We start from the raw sequence: 20,334 nt of genomic DNA, 5'->3' as shown, positions 1-20,334 counted from the left end.
TTTGGCAGTAATTCAGCTGATATTTTGACAAGACTCCTCAAAATACTTGCACAAGGTGTAGAGAAGCTTGATAATTATTGTCATAATCCTCCCACATAACAGTAGGTTAAGGCATTTGTTTTAAACTCCATCTTGCAGAGTGCAGAGAGTTTTATCAGAACCGAGCTACAATTTGATATTCACAATCTTCAACATTCAATTTAGACAGTTGTTCAGTTATCTATAAATTTCTGGGTCCATATACACACTTAGAATTTCACATTGCACTATAATAATATATATCTCATCGATAAATCTCAGGGGAAATAAAGCAATAAACTGGATTTTTTTACTGAGAACTCTAATTTCAATTTTATACAAACTCCAACGCATAACTCAGAGTTTCAACTCTGCATATTTATGTGTCTGTACTTTTATTATGTGGAAAGAGAGTGATTCACTTTGACACAGGCAGCTAGAAGCCAGCGTGTTCCTTTTTACTTATTCAGAGATACAGCCTCCAACAGGTATATGGAAACAACACTCCTCTTCCTTCTCTCTCCAATTTTTCCTCCCAACATGTTTTGAGAACACAGGATAACTATACATACACTGTGCTACACTTATACAGAGGGACATAACTGATCCTTACTATTTTAGGATCCCCACTAATGGCATGCTAAACACTAGAGACAAAGACAGGAAAAAATTCCCAGTGTATTTCATTACTATTCATCAGCATATTCTCCAGACTTGGTATGTGGCACAAACTATTCCTCATTAATATCTGCTACCAGGATGTGTCAGGCCTCAAAAATCGACACAGACTGAGTAGGATGACATGAGATAAGCACTTCACTGCAAAATAAAGTATGTATCGAGATATGTTCTTGCATGTACCAAGACAATTGATTCCAGTTGTGACTTGGTACCTGTAACAGAAGAATCAAAACCAAACTAAACCAAACCAACACTAAAGAAATAAGAAAACCCACAACACAAAACCCTAACCACACCAAAACAGCTTCACACGGGGACAGGTTCCATTTTTAGCTGTCTCAGTGCAAGACACCAACTTAACACGCACCTACTTTACTTGACCTCTTTTCTCCAGAAATTTCAAACTTCTCCTTCCCAATCCTTTCCTCTGAAAACTGTAAGCTTTGGCATCAGTTTAGCACATAGCTTAGTTTTGGCATATGGACAAGCCCTCAGAGCAAAAGGATTTATCTTGTTCAGGTTAGAAGCTGACAGTAACCTTGAATTTGACTTATGTTATTTGCCTTCTTATCGACTCCTTCTCCTTTCCATTACTTGAGCCCCTAATCTCTTTAGAAGACAGGATTATTTTACTTATTTTCTCGACATGTTCAAAAAACCTTGTTGTGTAGTTTTAATCTACTCACTACATGTACAGTCAACAGCAATCTTTTTGTTGGCTTAATATGATCCAAAGGCTACTTAAAAAAAAAAAAAGCCCTCAAATATATCATTCAGAGATATTATTCTATTTGTAAGTAGCAACTGAGTGCATCATTCCAGGAGCAGCACTTGCCAACAGAAGCCCTACACAAGCAGGTTTCTTTGTTTTCATTCTCTCTTGTGTTTACAGGACTGCTGACCCAAAATACTGTGTACCAGTATTTTGTTCTAAAACACATTACCTCGAAAAGTCAGCAAAATCCAAATTCTGACCAGTGTTGCTGTTTTGAAACACTATCATCTTTATATATTGCATAGGAAATGAACTCAGATAACTGCAGTTGGAGCTGCAAAAAGAGAGATACATAATCCAGCTGTAACAGGATGATGTAAGTCAATTAGAAATGAAGGGTTAGACCATCTTTCCTCTGAACAGAGCAGTTCACTCAGAAGCGGCAACAAAGATCAAAGTACCAGGGTGGGGATAGTTGGTTTGGGGTCTCTCCATTGTATGATTTGGTTGAGCTCCCTGTACTCTTAAAAGAAAAACAAAAGGAAAAAAAAAAGAAAGAGCTGGGTCAGAACTCCCAAAGACACATCTGGTTTTCTCCCACTAGAATTAAAACTAGACACCACTTCAAAGCTCCTCTCATGCCCTTTCTTTGTAGCCTTTATTTATGTGTTCCTAAATGCTAAGACCTTCTCATTTGCTCATTCTCAATATGGTCATCAAAGCAAAGGCTGAACAAAAACCAAATCATAAACCAGGACACAACTTTTAACAGGCCTCCATACCTTTGATTTGGAAACCCTCTTCCTTTTGACAAATGAACACTGAAGAACACATTTCAGAAGAATGCTACACCAAATATTTCCTTCCTAACATTTATTCTACACCTTAGGTAAGATTTACAGGCTGACAACCTAATCTCTATTATGGAAATATATCACAAATGTATTCAGAGATATTTCTTATGAGAAGCAGTTTTATGCATTTTTCGTATTTGCTTCATGACAAAATACTTTAAAAGATTACAGATAAGGCAAACAGACCAAAATTACCTGAGCAATGAAGTCATCCTCTCTGTATTAATGCTAAATTTTTGCACTGATATTTAAAGGTAAGGTTCAACTGGAAATAAACATAAGACAAGTCTAGGCCAGCTTTATTCTGCTTCTGTGAAGCTCTTCATTCCTCAGCGGGGCAAGGGGGGTGGAGAGTGAATCAAATCAGCAATTTTTACCATGTCTGCTTGCTTTCTAGCATAAGAAATTGAAATAAATGCAGCCACTTAGAATTATCTAACGAAGAGGGGAAAAAATTTAAGTAAATGCAGTCCCTACACAACTGTTAGCAAGGATGTGGTCTGTGGCTGTACTAACTCTTCTATTTTACTAAATCTGTAATGCCACACTGCACAGTAAACAGCAAATGCAAGCACTTTTTTGCCAGTGCTATCATACCCTAGAATTACGAGCCTTTTTTCAATTAAGCTTTTTAAACAGCAAGTTTGGAAACCAGGCTGCATTGGGTCCACCACAAAACATCTGAGTTTGGTAACTTAACATCAGGGAGCCCGAACGAGAGAGGGTATAAAGAGACAGCCAGTTGCAAAGTGCTGACAGACCTGTAACACTTCACATGTGCTGCTAAAGAACAAAGTGTTTCTAACCCTTTGTGTGTGCACACGCCTGGGAAGGTGCAGACAAAATCCCACAAATTTTCTTGGCAGATAGTGTAACACCTAAACTGTAGTTGCTGCTGCCACCGTTCTGGTCTATGAGTTTATTTTTTCAGGCAACGTGTCAATCCTGTAGACTCTCCTTTTGAGCCCTCCTTATTGTATCAGTGGAAGCCTTTTCAACCTAAGGTGACTGAAGGCCCACACTAAGGCCTTAAATCATCTTGTTCAGAAGCTGCTTTATGCTGATGACGCCGCCCTTGTTGCCCACACAGAAGCAGCTCTGCAGCGTTTAACATCCTGCTTTGCAGATGATGCTGAGCTCTTTGGGCTGGAAGTCAGCTTGAAGAAGACAGAAGTTCTCCATCAAACCGGCACCTCAGGAAGTCTTCCATCATCCCCATATCACCACTGGCCAGTCAGAACTCAAATCAGTCCAACAGTTTAATTACCTAGGCAGCCTCATCTCCTCGGATGGTAGGATTGACGGGGAGATAGACAACAGGCATATAGTGCCTTTGGAAAGCTTCATAAAAGAGTTTGGCGAAATAAACACTTGAAGAAAAGTACAAAGATCAGTGTTTACAGAGCCATAGTGCTGTCTACTCTTCTATATGGATCCAAATCATGGGTCATCTACTGCCACCACCTGCATCTCCTAGAACGCTTCCATCAATGCTGTCTTCGCACAATCCTAAACATCCACTGGTCAGATTATGTGACCAACACATCTGTTCTAGAACAAGCAGCAGTCACAAGTATTGAGGCCATGCTGATGAGAACACAGCTGCGCCAGGAAGGGCACGTCTCAAGGATGAAGGACCACCGCCTCCCTAAGATCCTGCTTTATGGTGAACTTGCCACTGGCTGCCACAAGAAAGGAGCCCCAAAGAGAAGATACAAGGACTCCCTGAAACAACATCTCAACCTTGGCCATATTGATCATCATAACTGGTCTACTCTGGCCTCCAATTGGGAGGCCTGGAGACACACCATCTATAATGCTGCTGCTTCCTTTGAGAAAGCATGCAGGATCACTCTTGAGGAGAAAAGACAACGCAGAAAGAACCGTGTCTTGCAGAATATTCCACCTAAGGAGTCTTTCTGCTGTGCCTTTTGCAACTGGACTTGTCTATCTCATACTGGCCTCTTTAGCCACCAGCATGCCTGTAACAAACGTGGGTAGAGCCCTTCCCAAATCTCCGTTCGAAGCCCAGTCATGATGAGGACAGTTACAGTTATAGTAGTTTTGGTATCCTTGCTGCTGCCACAATGAGAAAGCACCTGGACATTTCCATACAACTCACTGTACTCCAGCTTTTCATTTACTATTGATTTTTATTTTCCAGAAGAATAAGCAGTACTGCCCCAAAACTATAAACCTTCCTTTCAACGGGACCATCATAAACCCACATTTATATACCAAGGGAAATATTCATGCAAAAAAACAAAGCTTTTTCTCGCTTGAGCAGATATGATTAATATGCCCTCATGCCATATTTCCAATGTAAAACTAAGTTTATGTAAGCAAGGGCAAATATTTAAAAACTCTTTCAAAATGCTAGGATGAAATACTTGCTAAAATAGCATATTCTGTATTACAGATTGAGAAGCTTTTAATAAGAGACTGTTTTTTTCTAATCAAACACTCTATTGTCAGAAAAAGTTACTGTTTTCAGGCTTCCCAAAACTTTGTGGGAGGTGTCCTTCACTCTGCAGGTAACATATTTGGGAATTTATAAAATACTGGGAATAAAATATTTGGGAATTTATAAAGTACTTGGTAAAGGCCCCAAAAGCCAAACACCTTTAACTAGAAGCGTGGTAATTTGTGAAATGCACCTGTCATGTGTTATCAATTTATGTAACACTTCATTACACACATTTTAAGCCCTGGGCACAGAATCTAATATAGTACCTTGATAATAGCATTGCAGATGAAGAAAATTTTCAATTCTCTAAGTATTACTCTGCAGTAAAAATGACTAACTGGAAAGCTTCCAACGACTACAGTAACATAACAGCTCTGAAGTGAAAACCCACACTATTTTTCTAAGGAGGAAGGGGATCTGGAGTAGCATGGCTCAGCTTGTGGACCAGAAGCACCACTGGGTTTTCCAGTGTGACTGCTACTGCCTCTTCCTGCTTGATCAGGGAGGTTGTACCAGACAACCCACTGTGGTCCCTTCCAACCTGACCCACTCTGTGATTCCAGGGAGACCGACAGCAGGTGTCTGATCAGCTGATGCTGCACGGAATGTCACTTCACTGAGTTAGACCACTCAGATTATCACACTAATAAACTGGGACGTTTCACTAAGAGGAGTTAATTAAAAACTACTAATTCACATTTTCTTACACATACTACATTACAGGTTTTCAGAATGAGAAATACACTTGGCTTGAATTTACAAGGGACAAACAAACTTTGGCTACATGATCACAGCTGTACCACACTATGAGGAGCAATTCATCACACCAAGAAATTACAGAGAATTCAGTTGTCTTAGTCACCCTCCACAACTATAAGCATCAAATTCAATAAAAACTTTCAGCAAACGCTTTTATAGCTACATACCAACTTTTTAATGTTTTCAAAGCTCACTAGACAGAAAATTATCTCAACCACATATCCCTAAGCTCAGTTATGCAAGCCTTGGCCTTCATGATTTATTAGGAGCGTAAGTGAAACGTACAGTTAGTTGAGCAAGTGTTAGACAACACAAGTAGGAACTCAAAAAGCAATTTTGACTTATGGTTCCATTTCACTGCATGAAATTTAGAGACATTTTACATGAGAAAGCTGCTTTAATAACAGTTGCTCTTCCCAATTTTAACATGCTTTTCAAGAATTCTGTTTTGAAACAAAAATGCTAAAGATACCTACAAGAAAAGTGAATGCAGACAATTTAAGCAGTTTAATACCCATATATGTGTATTTATATTTTAAAATACATTAATATAAGGCCTATGCAAAAAGCAAATCTTTCTGTCAAAAAGTATTCCCAGACAAAGTCTGATTTGGGTCAGGCTTCTCTGCAAGCTCTGTGGCTTAAAGAACTCAAGATGTCTCCAGTTAGTACACCCTGAGAAAAGCTGCTCTGCCATGTCTAAACTTCCACTTGGCTTGGACAACCTGCATCCCTGTCACTTCTCTATCCTCTCAAGCACTCACAACTTTGACTGTCCTGTCACTCAGCCCCAGGCCCTTCTCCACTTAAAGTTCAAAAGGCATCTCAATGGATCTGGTAATCAGAGGACACAGAAAAACAAGAAAACTTTGGGTTTCTTTTGGAAACAGTTGTGCATTTGATAACAAGAACAATAAATCCTACAAGTACTTGCTCACCTCAAGTTCTTTCAACCAGTTTGAAGCACTGTCTGATACAGAGTGTTTCAGAAGAGCCAGCAATTCCCCTTCATAAAATCTAGTATTTCGTAAATTGCTATAACTGTCTCCTATTTATACCTCTCTTATTAATGATCTGTCCCCTACACATCAATTTTTTTTAATCCCAGTTTTTATTATATTGTGTGAGGTTTGGGTGTTGGGCTTGGGTTTTTTGCTTAAGGAATAGACAAAAGAATGTACGCCCATCATCTACTGCATGACTCTTCCATTTTCAGTATTTAGCACTCTAAAGCCTTGTCTCTGCCTTTCCCTTTTTCCCAGTTAACAAACCAGAGGACCACAAAATGATTAGCTGTGCATGTAGTTCCTTCCTCAACTTCACTCCTTCTGTGTAACGACTTCAATTCTTTCACCATCATGCCTTCTCCCTCTCCCTACTTTCCACTCTTCTGTAACAGTATACAATTACCTGCTAGTCAAAAAACCCCAATTTTGTGCATTCTAGCAAAACTCAGATTCCACTTTGCTTCCATTGTTGGTCTCCTTCGACCTCAGCTGCCAATCACCTCCACTCAAGACTGCTTGTTTATTTGTTAAAAGGTATGAGATGTCTAGTAGTTTTTTTACTCTTGTATAGTATAACTCAGAACCTTGTTTAGTCTCAAACTACTTGCAGCAGTGACAGCCTTTAAAGAATGACTGCAGAAGTTACAGCACAGTTGTTCAATAAAATCCTGCTACAGAACTGCAAAAAAGTAAAGCTCCTTAATTTATTGAATTACAGATTCAATATATATATAATATATATATAAAAATAGTAAACCCCCATAATTTTAGTCAATTACTACCTCAAATTCAACAGTGGAATTTCAAGAGGCATTTGGTAAAACCACAGTGTTGCTTTGCAAATCCAGATAAGCAAATCAGGATCAAAATCTGATATTCATTAACTGAAGTAGTTATATACCTTATTTATCTTAAAAATTTTCTACCTTTGGGGAGATTTCTACAGATATCTTTCCTTTATCATTACTCTGGTTTCTTTGTTTTGTGTATGTTGAGGTTGTTTTGGGGTTTTTGTTTGTTTGTTTAAGATTATGTGAATCACATCATTATCTGTCTATGCAGCAAAGCCCTTATTCATCTTAGCCAAGGTTACACAGAAGTCTAACATTACACTGTCTTCAGATAGCTACATGACTTCCATGATTTCTTGATCACTTATCCAATACTTGGGAGTTGCCATAGTTACACAATTACATCTCTAGTAAACAGCCATTTTTACTAAATAAAACCACATTTCTATTAATAACCCAGTAAAACTTTTAAAAGAAAGCCATGCTTATCAAGCACTTATATCAGAAAATACTAGGTCATAACTAGACACCTCCTAAGTCTCCTGAGATAAGAAAACTGTCAGGCAAACTTCTGCAAAGTAAATACATTCATCTGAGAAATGATTAGAAATCTTCCTTTTAAAAATCTGACAGAAGGAAGCAGCTCAAATGTTGGAGCATCCCCTTGTATATCAGTTTTAATTGTGGTACTGATTCAGGCACATCCTATATTTCGAGCTGTCTCTCACAATGGATCCTATTTTGCAAGAAATAAGGGTAGCGATTGAAATTTATAAAAATAATTATTTTATAAATGAACAGACATCACTAAGGCTTTAATCACTGGCCTTTTTAAAGCCATTGTGAGGATTTAATTGAATAATCTTGGTGGTCCACTGATAGAGCATATGCAAATATGTGCACCAGACCCCAGAGGATAATTAATTGAAGCTTACACCATGTGTGGGCCTGCATTCATCTCAGACAAAAGAGTACAAACTCTATTAAAAATATTCATTGCTTGTGACGTAAAGTCCAAGTGCAGAGACACATGGGGTATAAAGTGTGGCACTGAACTGGAACACTGAACGTGTCAGCTGTCATCTCCCAGGTCCGAGGGCACAGCTGAGCCTTGCTCAGCTTTCTCGTTTCCCTCAGCCCATTTGGGTACAGCTTCAGGAGCTGATCACTTCAGAAAAATAATAATATTATTGTCTTAGAAGAATAGCAGCAAGTTGTTTCAGAAGGCTCCAAAAGACTGAAATAAATAAAGGAACAAATAAAATTGGTTTGGGATTTGTCTGACATCACAAGTAGACGAGAAATTATCTCAGGATTTTCTCTGCATACTCACAACCTTTAAAAAAGCACCTACAATTGTTTTCTTCAAACATTCACACCTAATGTTCGTTTTGCTTATATTTCAGACTTCAGATCCTGGTGGAGATATATTTTAATCTAGGGGTGTGGAAGCCAATCAGGCTTGTGGGGAAACCCTGAGAACTGATCTGACTGCCAAGAGGCCACATTTCCCCTCTTTTATTTGGTTTTAAATTAATTGTTCCCTACTATTCATCTTATTAGCTTCAAGTATTTCTAAAAATTAGACAGGCCTCAAGACTTCAGCAAACACTGCTTTTCAGAAAAAAACAACTGTATTAGCCACAAAAAACCACTGAACAGTATCACACTTTGACGTGGTGCTAATTCCTCTCACAACTTCATCTTAAACATCGACACAAGTCCCTCTCAAGGAGGGAATGCCAGGCCAGATGGACCCACCGTCTGATCCATCTCTGCCTCGTTGCTGCTGTACTGAGTTTAACTCTGATTGTCACAGTTAAGTGGCTGTCTACACCTAATTGTTGGTGCTAAGAATACCTGCCAGTAATTAGCAAAACCAGCCCTTTGCAGCACTGAATTCATCCTTCCGTGCTGTTTATTAAACTACGGCATTAATTCCTTGGTTTGATACGTATAATCAAAAAGCAATGGAAACTCACAGTTTTATGCAACAAGAAAAGGGCTGAGAAATATGCCATGGAAAAAGGCAGAGCCAAATTACAGCTGGGAACTGGAGACTGGTGCCCTCCCTCTATTACCAGGCACAAAATGGAGCAGTGGGGGCATCTATCCAGTTACATTCCAGGTTGCATCCAAAGCAGTGTGGGCAGCAGGGTGAGAGAGGGGATTCTGCTCCTCTGCTCCTCTGGTGAGACGCCACCTGCAGTGCTGCCTCTAGCCCTGGGGTCCCCAGCACAGGAAGGACATGGACTTGCTGAAGCAAGTCCAAAGGAGGCCACCAAGTTGATTAGAGGAGGGAACACCTCCCCTATTGAGAGAATTGGGATTGTTCAGCCTTGAAAAGAGAAGGCCCCAGGGTGACCAAATTGCAGCCTTTCAGTACCTGAAGGGAGCCTAAAAAACATGGAGAGAGACTATTTACGAGGACATGCAGTGACAGGACAAAGGGGAATGGCTTCAAGCTGAAAGAGAGCATGTTTAGATCAGGTACCAGGAAGAAATTCTTTACCGTGAGGGTGGTGAGGCACTGGAACAGGTTGCCCAGAGAAGTTGTGGATGCCCCAATCCTGGAAATGCTCTAGGCCAGGTTGGATGGGGCTCTGAGCAACCTGGTCTAGTGAAAGGTGTCCCTGTCCATGACAGGGGGGAACTGGATGACCCTTGAGGTCTCTTCCAACCACTCTGTGATTCTATAGTTCTACAATTTAGATGACTGGTCTAAAAAGAAAATGTCCAAGGTTAGGTAACAGATTCATGTAACACACCCCCCAACCTGAAACCCCAAGTAACAAACGCTCTTTCAAACACAGTTTATTTGCTTTCTCTCATCTCTTATTATACACATCATCACAACTGGCAGGACCCCAGATACTGGAATATCTTTCTGTTAGTTCAAAATACACAGAGAAAAAGCTAGTACCATTATGGTAATGTTAATCAAATGTTGTTGTCTAATACTTAAGAAGATTCCTAACTGTGTAGAGTTTTTTTTACATCATTCAAACATCTTCCCCAAAATTATCTCAAAAATGCCAGTTTAGTTTAAAAAAAGAAAATTAAAAATGAAAAGCAGTTAAAAGGATACTTCCATATAAAGAAGTATGGGATGCAAGAAAATGCACTGATTTTTAGAACCAGCCTACCTAAGAAATAGCAAAAAAAGCAAGTCAACTTGAATACAAGACTAAATATTATTTCATTTACGTAATGTTTTTGCTACTTTTTCCCATCTCAATGCCAAGTTTCTTATAAAATAGACAAACCCCACAATTTAGACAGGCTGCTGAAGAGGCAGCGACAATTCACGACAACTTCAGCAACACCATGTTTATTAGGGAAGTGGAACAGATGAAGAGTAACACTATCTCTCTAATTAAAGCAATTTGGCCTTTTTAAATAAATTTAAAAAAATTTCATAATTGGTAAACACAAACGAATTATTTGAAGTGTTATCTTTTAGGAAATGACTGCACTACACTGAAAAAGACTTGCTTTTTAGAATGTGCTTCATGCACACAGTTAGGTATTTTAAAAGGTGAATTGGCCAAAATAAGTACCACAAGAACAAGGACATTTAGGGAGCTGGATATATTATTATTTAATTTACTTGTTGAAATTTTAGTACCCCATCTCATCAAGAGTTTTCATCTACCACCCACTGCTTCTATGCAGACTGTCAATCACTTTGATGTCAGTTGGTCTCATCTAATCAAACCATTGGCTCTAGAAAGTTTAGAGATTTTCATTTGACAAAAGTATTTCTTGGCTGCCTCCCCTTGTATTTTCACATCTTCGGTTTCAACACCTACACAGATTGTTCTGCATTATCCTTTTACCTCATAAATGCAAAGGAACAACTGCAGTTTATTTACAAAATGAACTGTCAGCACATTTGACAGCTATGCAGGAAACATATCCAGCAAAAAGAATTATAATTCAGTAGTCCCTCAGTTTTACATCCTGACTCTCACAACTGTATCCTTATCCCACGATCCAATGGAAATAACACTTAATTTTTATTAAAGGCTATTGCTGACCCAGCAACACATTCCACTCCAGAAAATGGCACAGCAGGTTGTCTTTTCCAAGGTTAAACCACAGGTTAACTGCAGCAGAAAAAGCTACAGGACAACACCTCCTGTTGAACAGACATAATGCCTTCATGACCTTGCCAGCATTTTCTTGCATTAAATTCATACCTCAGTGAGAGCCAGAATCTGGGAGCTGTTTTCTTTCCCAGGTGGCTTTTTCAAGCTGTTGGGAGGCTCCAAGCTGCTGGAATTGTGGCATGCCATTCAAAGCCTCCATGCAAGCCATCTTTGGCCAGCTCTGGGAGGCTGCTCTCTCACATACTGAGAAATACAATCTTAACAGCATCAGTGACGACTTCTTGAGCTTTCATGCCAACAGCTGAATTTTCTGATGGGAAGGACACACACTCACACACCTCCCAGAGACCATTGAAACGAACATAATGCAGGGACAGCTGTAATACGAAGTATTTTGATGCTACATACAAGATACAGCCCACAACGTGCAACTGGGATAGAGGCAGCAGAGGCTTCAGGTTCAGTGCCACATACTCCTTGCACTGGAATTCCATATGCCTGGCCCCTCCAAAGCAACTGAGACTGCTGTCACCACCTGAGCAGGCTGGATCTGTTTGCAGGTCCACCTCTTCTGCTTAAAGCCAGGACTTGGAGCTCCACTCTCACAACTGCTTTGAGAAAATGGCCAGCTCCACCAGAACCACCAGCTCACTTCACCCTTTGCTCCTGTGCTGGCACCAGGGCTCAGGCAGCCACAGGGTGATCCAGTTCACACAACTTGAAAATGAACTGTTTTCCATGGCACTGACCTTCCTTGCAGGACCACAGGAGAGGGTACAGCCAGGGGAGAGAAAAACAGCTTTTCTGACAACAGCTGACTATTGCTTTGGTGTAACTACATCTTCAGCCTCAAGCTGGCAAAAGTGAAAAAGTGATGTTTTCAGTATCAGAGCAGTTCATCTGTACTGGACATTTCTAAGGGTAATGAAAAAAACATCCTGATCAAGAATAATTTCATTAAGAAACACTTTATGTAAAAGTGCCAAATCAGTTTGTTTCATTTGTGTCAAAGCAAGAGGCCAGGGACAGAGGGACACTTGGATGGCAGACATCACACTCAATGTCAGTCACTTCACATAATTTTTAAAGGGCAAAGAAAATCCAATACCACCATCTGTGTTGGGTGGAAACACCATCTTTTATCAACTTCTTTAGAAACTTAGATGCCTAAGTTTTTCTTCTGTTGAATCTGGCTTTGGAAACAATACTAAAGGACTAGTAAAATCATATCCAAACAAGTGAAATTAACTGCAGTTTACCATATGGAGTATTACTCATTTCTCCTCTTACCCGTACAAAACATGAACATAAGGAAGAGATTTGCAAGGCAGGGAATATTCATCTGAAACCCAGAAGTGAAAACTCCTTCCCTCATTTTTTTTTTCTTTCTGGATTACACATTGTATCAAAAAAATCAGATTTTAGGCTACATTTCAAGAGTATAAAACAGAGGATTTGTAAAGAAATATATTTTTACAGTATCTGTTACTTTATAGACTGTTTGCAGAATCAGCAATTCCAGGGGTATTCCAGATCTATAAACTAACTATGCGATGCAAAATTTTTACAGCTCTGCAGCTACTCAATACAGTTCCACATGTTCTGTACCTTCTGACATTAAATTGTTTCAGAATGGTTTCCTCCTGGTAACCCCAATTTTCTAGCACTTTCTATGGGCATCCAACCTCTACATGGGTTTATTCCCTTTCCTAGCTACGAAGTGTGGCAAGTTCTGAAACATGTTTCTGGCCAGCAGGTTTATAGTAGCACAATTCTTTATCACTGGTACTATAAAAGAGGAAAAAACACAACACCCTGGATGTGGCACTGGTTGTTCCTGGCTGAAAATACCAATATTTATTTGTTTGTTTGCTTTAGGCCCAGATTCCTGGTGCCCACTAAAGCTCCAGGCACTGTGTAGCTCACAGAATAGGTATCACAGACCAGCTCTAACCCCTTTCCAGCCTTTTATTGTGCATGCCTGCTCTGATCAGTGTGGCAATGAAATCTCTAACACAGGCCACTGGCTAGAGGTGTATTTACAACTATGCTACTCTTTAATGGCAGACATTACAATAAAAAAGCCATCTGAAGACAGAGCCTTTGAAGCTGTTAATGAATATTAATTCTCCTCCTATCCCTTTTGAATCTCATAAAGAGAAGAATTTTAACGGTGGAAGGTTGAGTTTAAAAAAAGGAAGACAACAATTCACCAGCAATTTCTCATTCTACATGAAAAATGGGGACTAAGGTCAGTTTTCAAAGTTGAAAACAAAAGTGTCACTTGAATAACTCTTCCATGGAGTATGAATGTAGGGAGTTTGACTGTATTCTTGCCTTGGGCTGGGAAGTTTCCCAATGACTGCTGACTATATGATGTGCTAACACAACGTGCTCCTGATCCCTGGCTGCCTCAGGCAGAGAGAATGGGGATTCTCTGCCAATGACAAGTCAGCAAAACAAGCCTGCCATGGTTTCCTCCCTCCCCAAGCCCTTTTCCTGGTGATAATTAAGCCAAAACCATCCAAACCAAACAATTCAGCCTACTTTATGCATTTTAAAGGAACAGTAAATGCACCAGCCAAAATATATATTGGTAGAACAACTTCAGATAAAATGTATTTTCTTCTTTACTTGGCGAGTTTTGACCCTGAAAATGACTGGCATTGCTACATAACTAAGTTTTTAATGATTTAATGCCAAGCTAGAAGCTTGATCCCACAGTATGTATTTTATAGAAGTAAACATGGTCTTCACAAAATACGTGTTTTCAGTGTTTTGCAAAAAAAAACATTCTAAATGATGAAAACAGATCAATGTATGAGGCAAATAAAAATGTTAAGGACAAGCAGTAAATTCATCAGCTTCCCCAAAAGCAAGTGTGAACAAGCTTTAATGCCTCACCATGAATGTTGTTCATAGTTTTCCTCATTAGGCAGGAGGTATTTTGAGGTGAAGAATTTGTTGAATGATCATTGCTCCAAACTATTTCAATGCTCAAATGAAATCAGAAATTTGCCCCTTCTTCTTTCCACCCATCAAAGAAAACACCGTACTTTAAGCTTTAGAAAATTTCTGGCAGAGTGGTGGATTTCACTCTTTTAATTAAGAAAATTTATTTCTAAAGCTGGATAAGGGAAAATACAGATCACATTGAATGTTCACAGTCTGTGTTCCTTTGGGGATTGTATTGTTCAGATAAAATAAGAGTTCCAATACTAGAAGGAACACGTAACCCCCTTCCCCCAGTGAAACAGGCAGACTGAGATAAGTGGCTCAGTTTAGAAACAAAGCCAGGAGTTTCTTTCAATCACCTGGCTTGGTGACAAAAAGCTTTAAATACATCAGTATACTCCTCCTTCAGATTGTACTAGGTACCCTCACATTTAAATCAAGAAATACTTTAAGGTTTAAACTGTATCCTTTTCTCCTCTAAAAAAACCCCCCAACCTAATCCTGCAAGAGAACAGGAAACTTAAGAGCAAGAATGTTCCTCCTATACTTGGAAAAAGTAACTGGAAAAGTCCAGCCATCACCACACCAAAACTATGGTTCTATTCACTTAACCAATGAAACCAGAAAGTTTCAAAGCAGCAATCATGATAAAGCTAACACATGTAATAAGCATCCTTAGACCCATATTTAAGAAAGGCCTCTCATTCCACTCCCTGTTCGGGTTTTTTTCTGGAAAGGATTTAAGCACTTCATCCTGATTAACTTATAAGTATAGCTGGATGGGTTCTTTTGCTGAAGAAAAGCAGCAAATTAGAAGTTTATGCACAATCCTAAACTTCAGTCAACAGAACAGCAAAATGATTCCAAACCTAAAATGCTACCAGCACCTCATTTTTATGCATAGCTTCTCAATTTTTTCCCATTTACTAGCACATTCAATAGGGTTTATATATATCAAAAAGCACAATGCACTTTAAACATCTTTGAAGACAGTCTGATGTAACTGCCCCATTTTGGCCAAGCTCAAATTACATTTAAAACAAACAAACAAACAAACACACACAAAACCAAACAAAAACCCACCCAAATGAAAACAAAAACAACAAAAAAATCTCTGTGATAAAACTGGTAATAAAATTTAACTTACCAAGCTTTAAGGAAAAAAAAGTCAAGCAGGTACAATAAACGTCTCAGTAAAATGAAACATTAAAATTTATCTAACTTCAACATTAGAATTTATTTGCCAACTGTAATGACACAGAAAATAGTTCTTCTATTCATGACCAGAGAATTTAAAGAGCATTTCCCACAGCTCATTGCTTTTAGTTCTGGGTTGGGAGCCAAACCACCTACATGAAGAGTCAGAGCTACAAAGGAACTTCTACGCTAATTGTCATCTTCCAAATCACGTAAATCATAAATATTATATCAATTCTGCATCTGCAGTATATCATCACCACACTACTGTATCACAGAAATTGCCAGTTGATGCATTAATGAAATTATCCTAAGCACAGGTTTCTGCAAGCTAATGTATTACATCCACGTAGCCACCTACAGCTCTGATTCAGACCATCTCAATTCAGTCTGGGAATTATTTCCTGATGAAAATCAATATCTAACTTTTACTGAGATGAGTTGCACTATTCCCCAGAATCGTCAAACAGATGAATAAGATATTTTTGCATGTATTCATCCATCAAGACTTGTCATCCTTAAAGGATAAGCACCAAGAGAAACAAACCCCAAAGTGACACAGCAAAACCCTGGGCTTCCCCTGCTAAATACCTCTGTGTAGGTAAGTGTGCTGTAATTTTCTAACTTTAATATGGAAGATTATCAGCATATTAAAATAAAAACCTTTTCAAAACTGGAATCTGCCAAGATTTCCAAATGTCACAGTGCTGCAGCACTTTTACAATTTAGACCTTTAAGTGCAAGCAAGGAGAAAAAAAGACTTGTATTTTATACTTTTTTCTGTGCTGAGAAAACAGTTACCATGAAGTGGAAACTGAAGTGTTTTTCAGTTATTTAAAACCTAATACACAACCTGATACAGTTTTGTGGGTTGGTTGGTGTTTTTTTCCCTAAATAATTTTTATGCTGACAGATTTTGCAGCTCAAGATATGACATTCATACAGAAATAACCATCCAGCTTGGCAGATGATATACATACAGACACATATAACTGACTGGAAATGCACCTGGTTTTCCATTTGGTGTCCTCCACAAGCATATACAACCCCCAAAATAACATCTGAAACATGGTCATCTACTACCATTGCTGTGTGAGCTGTATGTTAAACTCAGGTAACTCACACGTGTCTACTCGGAAAGTACTTCCCATTTCAGCATTGCAAGCTAATTAAAAAAGCTCAAATTCTTGCTACATTCAGTCTCTTAGACACGTGTTTTAGCAGACAAGCATGTCTCAGTAAAAATCTTGGAAGTTAGACACAGTTACAGTAAGTAATAAATCAGTAAACTCTTCTACCTACAGTTAGGTTTCTATTTAAAATCTTAACCTCAATGCTATAAATATTGTGTTCTACTTTGCACATATTGTGCATTACTGAATGATGGATTAGAAAAAAAAAATAAAATTAAAAGAGACATTTTCCAAAGAGATTTATGTCTAAAGAAAAACAGTCGTTAAAATGTATAAGAATTACTCACCAGTCTCCGGAGAAGTTAATTCTTTACCACAAGCTTGACACACATAAAACAAAAAACACATAAGGATGTGAGGCACAACCCTTTTCTCTTGGAAGCTGCTCCCCAGTGAGTACTGCACAACCCTGACCCAGAGGAAGAGCAACTTAGCTGTCAGGATTGCCAGTCTCCGAGAAAGCTGATACCAGAGTGATGTCACGTTCTTCTGAAATGTTACTGCAGCTCCAAGTTATTGACTCTCTCCTACCAATAAAATCCCTACCTCTAGATGATGGAAGGCAAAAACATTTTGCAACAGGATTAAGTTTCACCAGGAGCCAATAGTAAATATTTTCAACAGCACATGAGACAAAACGCTACAGTCAGAGGAAGTGAAAAAGGACAGACGCTGGCTACGTTACCTAAGGACTCTCTTCTAATTACCTTCAACCTGCAAAGTTTTTATTTGTGACAGCAATATTCAGAAAACACTTCCTGAGATGGAAGGGAAGAGCAAAGACTGGCACCACAGCACCAGGCATCTCTCAAGGCTCCAGCTAATTCAGCCAAGATCTCAACTCAGCATGGTGGCCCCCAGACAGGCCACTTTTCTCCCTTTCTCGACCTCTTTCTGCCCCAACATTTGCTCCACAACCCTTTCTCTCATCCTACATGCCTCATGCCAGTTGCAGGAAGCACCTGGAAGCCCAATCCTCAGAAAATATTTGCCTAATTCCATTGAGAAGCAAAGGCTAGGAAACTGGATGAAAAGAAAAAAAAATAATAATCAGCAAAACCAGTAATCCTTGTGTGCTAAGATCAGAAACTTTAATACCAAAATGGATGCATCCAAACCACTAATGCAGGATGTGAAGCTATACACACTGTTAACACCTCAGAAAAGAATGATCACAACAGGTACTGCAGGAAATTTCTATATAGGAAAGAAAAACGAGGGACTAACATTTCACTTTAAAAATATAAAGCAAAAAGGAGATGAAGAACATGAATAATTTATGTGGCACATTAAATCCACTTTTGCAAAAGTAAAAATTAAGAGTTGCAGGGACAGCTGGGGTCTTCCACAAATCTCAAAATTTAGATTAGAGCACAGAGATCTTCCATATTAAAATCATAAACATCAAAGATTATCTTCATGAATATTTTCAAATTTAACGTCACACATCTCTAAATATGACAGCCCACAGATTTCCAGCAGTCCTGAACCAACAGCATGCTAATTTAGAGCTGGTTAGTAATCAATGTGGGCACTGTGTGGGCAAGGACTGCCTTCAGTCAACTACTCTGAGGGCAGTGCAAGCTTTTCAGTACAGAGAGGACTGAATTTTAGTACATTTATTAGTGAAATCATCTGTGACCTATAAAGAGAATAATCTTGCAGCAAAAGGATCCAAGGATTGATTGATTCACAATGATCAATCACTGCTTTTTAAAAAATGATCCCACATGGTGTAAAACAAGAAATTCTAAGGAATGCATAAAGCAACAAGCCAGAAAGAACACAGAGGCCTTCAAAGTAAAGATATGGCCACATTAAAAACATTCTTCTGATAGAAGGAATAAGGACTTGGAGAATACCCTGAAACTGCTGCCATTGGGGCAGGGAAGAAACTGGTTAAAGGGAAGCAGCCAAGGGCAAAACCAGGAATCAACTGATGCATGGAAGTCTATTGCCAAAATTCAAGCCTGTTCAGAGGCTGGTCTTGCTAACGGGTGAGATCATAAAACTTTTCTGTGTCAGAAAGAGGTTGGCTTCAAAAACCACAAGCGCCAACCCTTAAGGCAAGTGACCTATTTTGAAACAATTTCACCTGTCACACTTAGAATAGCAGGAGTCTGGAGTGCAAAACCTGAGAAATGCTGTTTCCAAAAAGCTATGTGATATGAGACCTGAAGCAAAGATTAACAATCCAGAAATCAGTTGGAAAATTGAGGAGTTTATTGTAAGTCATGAGTTCAGTGGTCAATATTAGAGACTATGCTTCCTTTTCTCACTCATTTGCACATTTAATTTACCAAACTGATCCACTGCCTGAAATTAAGTTAGCAATCTTTTCCTCCTTTTTTTTTTTTGATAGCATACGATAAGCTTTATAGATGTAATTAATCTCTTGATAGTTCCATGGCATTAAAGCCTCTCTTTGTAAGACTTGTGCTATTTCCAGAAGAATCTAAATTTCATTAATAGCCTCCAGCACTGATTTCAGCATTAAGATTTGATAAAGCATTAGCACATGACGTTTGAAGACAAAGACCCAAGGAGCTGGAAGAGAGAAGAACTACCAGTTTTGAGACATGGCAGCTTATCAGAAGGTAAGGGTTAATTTGAATGAGAGAAAAACTTAGTATTTAATTACACCATCTTTCTGCTATTTTCCAGTTTTCAATTTCAGTTAAAAAAAAAAAAAAGAAAATAGTAACTTCATAGGAAAAAAACCCACATTTCTGAATGGCCTGCAAACTGAGATTTCACCCAGCACTGAAGCATCACCATTTTAATGAGTTTAATTTCATAAAAATGTGAGATAGGTGAGACTAATCCTGAAAGTCTAAATCAGAGTAAGACAACAGGTCCTTGCTACTGTTGAACAAACTATCCCAGAGAGTTATGGATTGTTCCACTAAATGTGATTTGTTATTTTCAAGTGAGAAGAAAAATTTTGGTTTTTTCACCCAAATCAATGCAAAGACAAAACAACATAACTGGGCTGAAGGAGGAGGGGAAAATAAAATTGTTCTGGGTACATATGTACAGATGACCACACGGCAATTTTACCACTGTTTTCCACAGAACTTAGGGTTTTATGTTCACGTTATTACTAAAGTCTTTGGACATCTGGTTTAGGGAATGTGCTTCTGATTAGTGCAACAGGCTGCCTTAGGAACAGTCAGTATAAATGCTACAATATATAAAAACCTTAAGTCAAAAAGATTTTACACAGAAGTGAGACTCATACAAAAATGTAAGATGAACAAGACTTCTGGTGGTCTTGAAGTTCCACCACATGCTCAGAGATAAATTCAATACCAGATCAGGTTGCAAAGGCCCTTGTCCAGTTGAGTTCCAAAAATCTTCAAGAGTGACGCCATAGCCTTTTTGTGATCAACAGATTTGGGGTTTTTACTACTATTATTTTAACCTGTTAGAATGTACTTTATTGCAATTTGTGACCATTGCCTCTTGAGCTTTGTGCAGTTCTGAAGAGAGCTGTCTTCTCTATAAAACCCATGCAGTTAATGAAAGACTACAATTATGTCCTTGCTTTTGTCTTCTCTTAAGGCTAAACATATCAAACCCCTT

At 38.7% G+C, this 20,334-nt stretch overlaps 1 protein-coding gene across 14 annotated transcripts in view; it reads right to left on the bottom strand.

Moving 5' to 3' along the window:
* Nucleotides 1-20,334, bottom strand: part of PLEKHA5 (pleckstrin homology domain containing A5) — a 166,855-nt gene that overhangs the window by 71,139 nt on the left and 75,382 nt on the right. Inside the window, exon 1 of one of the 14 annotated variants that reach the window (XM_064654399.1) lies at nucleotides 17,037-17,055. The exons of the other annotated variants lie outside the window; for them this stretch is intronic. The gene's annotated coding sequence lies outside the window, so the exon portion shown is untranslated. Of the gene's footprint in view, nucleotides 1-17,036; nucleotides 17,056-20,334 lie in introns of those variants that run through there. 14 annotated transcript variants of the gene reach the window in all.

The sequence above is a fragment of the Pseudopipra pipra genome, chromosome 5 (assembly GCF_036250125.1).
Source record: "Pseudopipra pipra isolate bDixPip1 chromosome 5, bDixPip1.hap1, whole genome shotgun sequence".
NCBI lineage: Eukaryota > Metazoa > Chordata > Aves > Passeriformes > Pipridae > Pseudopipra > Pseudopipra pipra.
This window is presented reverse-complemented; position numbering and strand designations above follow the sequence as displayed.